The sequence below is a fragment of the Ambystoma mexicanum genome, chromosome 2p (genome assembly GCF_040938575.1).
Source record: "Ambystoma mexicanum isolate Mex_15411 chromosome 2p, UKY_AmexF1_1, whole genome shotgun sequence".
Classification (NCBI taxonomy): domain Eukaryota; kingdom Metazoa; phylum Chordata; class Amphibia; order Caudata; family Ambystomatidae; genus Ambystoma; species Ambystoma mexicanum.
In genome coordinates, this window is record NC_090923.1 from 38556118 (window position 1) to 38559493 (window position 3376).

Below are 3376 nucleotides of genomic sequence, written 5' to 3' on the forward strand. Positions count from 1 at the left end.
ATCATATACTTAGATGCTCACTGAGAGCCTATCACATAAGTTCAGTTTTTTATGAAACTCGTTGAGTAAGAGGATCAAGCGAATTCGTTGATGTTCGTTATGCTCCCTGTTTTAGGCAATTGAAAATAAAACAGTTATCCTTTTCACCAACTAACTGAGTCATTTTGATTATTTATGTTTGAGTAACCTGTGCATCCCCATCCATCTCCAGGGTAATTGCTACTCATCTTAAAGGGCTGAGGTAATTCAGTTCACTTGGTAGCGGAGAGGATGGTTTAAAAAAATCCATCGACATAAGTAAAGTTTGGAGTCCCGGCAATATCTCATGACCTCTGCCATACGGCTAACAGGACGTGAAGCTCGCCGTAGATAGTGGTTTAGTTTAAATTGCTAAAATCTTGCAAGTACGGTGTGACGGGTCCCTCCGGTTTCAGACGGAATCCCCTCCCATGGTCTACGAGAAGCTGAACGAACGAGAAGTTGGAGAGGCGGTAAAAGAGGCGTACAATCCCGAGAGTCGGAAGACGAACATGCAAATGTTGAGTAAAAACTGAGCAAGTTGGCAAAACGGTGTATGGGTTATGAGTGACGAGAAGTGATAAGGGAAAGAAGTGTAACAGAGGGAGGTGGGATAAACATAACTTGAGAATAAGAGTGTTGAAAATTGAAGAGAAATTGACTTGGGTGAGGCCAAGCAATTAAGAGGTATCGTGAGGAGAGTGCCACAAGAATAGAATACGCCCTGTGCCTGTGTTTTAAAGAATGTAACAGAAGAAATCTTAACCTAAAATCCCATTGCGGAAGCATTAGATGACGAGTTCTGTTAAAGATGTAACTTAAAGAGGTTGGTTTAAACTTTGTAGGAGTATTGATTAGAGGGTAAGACTAGTCTTAGAGAAAAGATCGTCAAAGATAAAAGATATATGTGACCGATCGGGTATGTCTGTTTTGTCTGTTCGTTATATGTATCTATGGGCCTCATTACGAGTTCGGCGGTAAGCATGCCTGAAATTCCGGCAGGTTACCGCCGGACTCGTATTAGCATTCTGCCTCTGTGATTCCTGGAATTACGACCCCGGTGACCCGGGAATTCCGGAGGCGGAATTCGGTAAATCCCAATTCCCATTCAGTCCAATAGGACTGAATGGGAATGGGGAAGTGGAAACACCAGCACCCTCTTGTGAAGGTGCCGGTGTTTGCACGTCCGCCTGCAGGTGGGTGGTGTCAAACCCGCCAGGCCAGAGCTGGCGGGATTGACACGTCAACCTGCAGGACTCGAAATCACCGGGTATGGAAACAACGGTGGTGGCGGGTTTACCGCCACCGTTATTTCCATACCGGGTGACTTGTAATGAGGCCCTATGTGTTGGTGATGACGTAATAGTTCAAAGTGATTGTTGAAAAAGGAGAAAAATGAGGTTGGAGAATTTAAGTGATTGTTTGAATTCATGTTGATGGTGTTTTTTAGCAAGATTAAAGTAAAAAAAACGTGATTTAAAGGGATTGGAGTTTGCGACGATTGGTGCAAGCTCATATTATATTATTTTTGTGAAACATATTGTTTTTCTAAACCTGTGACAAAAACAAACGAGTATTGATAGTCAGGAGTGAAGAGTCAAAAATGGAGGATGTTACTCCACTTGTGCACCTCTGAAAGCAATTGCCGAAACATGCACCTAAGCTTAGACAGTATAGTGCGGAATGGGTTAAGAGAACCACAGATAAAATGTTTTTCTTAAGAAAGAGAAAGATGTAATTCCTAATTCCTAAGGTCCCGAGGGACAAGGAGAGACAAGACAAGAAGAGAAGTGATCACATAAGCACATATTTAGATATAGGAAGAGAAATAAAGAGATGGACGGGAGAAAGAGATAAAGCTGATGAGTTAGCACTTCTACAGATCTAATGGATGGGTGGACAGATTTTGCTCAAACTCGATGGTAAATGCATTGAGGATGTAAGACAAAGAGAAGATCAAGATTGGCAAGATAAAAAGGACAGAGAAAGGGAGGAACGATCGAAAGAAAGAGAGATGAAAAGGAAAGATAGACAGAGACGAGAGCAGTCATATCAAGAGGAACAGTTGAAGAAGCAGGAAAAAGCAGAGGAGCAGAGAAAACGAGATAATATACAAAGGTCAATCGATGAGCGGGAAAGGTTACAAAGGAAAAGAATAGAAGAGGAGGAACAGAAGTTAAGGGATAAGAGAATGCAAAGACGAAAGGATGAGGAGATATGGAGGGCAAATGAAAGAAGGAATATGAAGACAAAAGAGGAAAACAGGGTAAGGGAGGAAGCGAAAAAAGGAGAGAGCTTGATGATGACATAGAACAAAAAAGAAGACAAAGAGGATGCTATCTCGATCGCCTGGAGAAGGAGGTAAGGAACCCTGATCCAGAAGCAGCATGGGAGACATAGAGGAGTTCTTCCCGGAATATGAGTCATTACCAGGCCCATCTAGAGTAAATCTAGAGGACGAGTTTGACTCTAGAAGCATTGGGGAAGCGATTGATAAAGTTTATCATGACATGAGAGCCCAGAAAGAATTAAAAGGGAAGGGAAAAAATTATCAACTTGAGAGTACACAATTGTACGATACAGAGGGAGCCTCATGTAGTACGAGGCCCCCACAAGGAGTTGTCTTTAGACTGACTCTTCATAGAGATGAGGAGGAGAGAAGTTATACAAATTGGGCACAGGAAATGTCAGATGAAGTCAGAGACACCTTCCGTGGAGAAGAGAGGGGTGATGTATGTGGTCCTGAGGGTTGGTTTACAATGGATAAGGAAGTGAGATGGTCAGATTTAGGTGTGCCTATACCTCGGGCATCAAAATCACTGACGCAGTCAGACCAACCCAAAGGGCAACCCCATGGTGAGAGGGGGGAGTCGCCACCTTATGTGAGCAGATTAAGGTCACTGCCAGGAAGAAGGCAGTGGAGAAATATTGTCCCTGCCGTGAATACACAGACGATGGGAGATGAGAGTGAGTTTGGGGTTTCACAGTTTCCCTTGCTAGAGAAAGGGGGTGCTAGACCACAGTATATGCATTGGCCCCAGATGGACAAGGATCATTTTAGGTGTAAACTTCCAAGTTTAACTTCTAGCACTGGGAAATGGATACATGAATTAGAAAAGATGACAATACATTGGCTATAGGGAACATTAAGGGTCTCCTGGTTGCCATCCTTGGAGAGAGAGCTGATGACGTTTGGTCCAGAGCAGGATATGCTGGTGTTACTACGGTTAACACCGTTCTTGTAGGAGCACTGTTCAATAACTGCAGAGCGGCAGTCTGGAAAGTGCTTAGAGTACTGTATCCAGACAAGTCCGATATGGGAGCTATAATGACGAAAAAGATGCAAGAGGGAGATGAT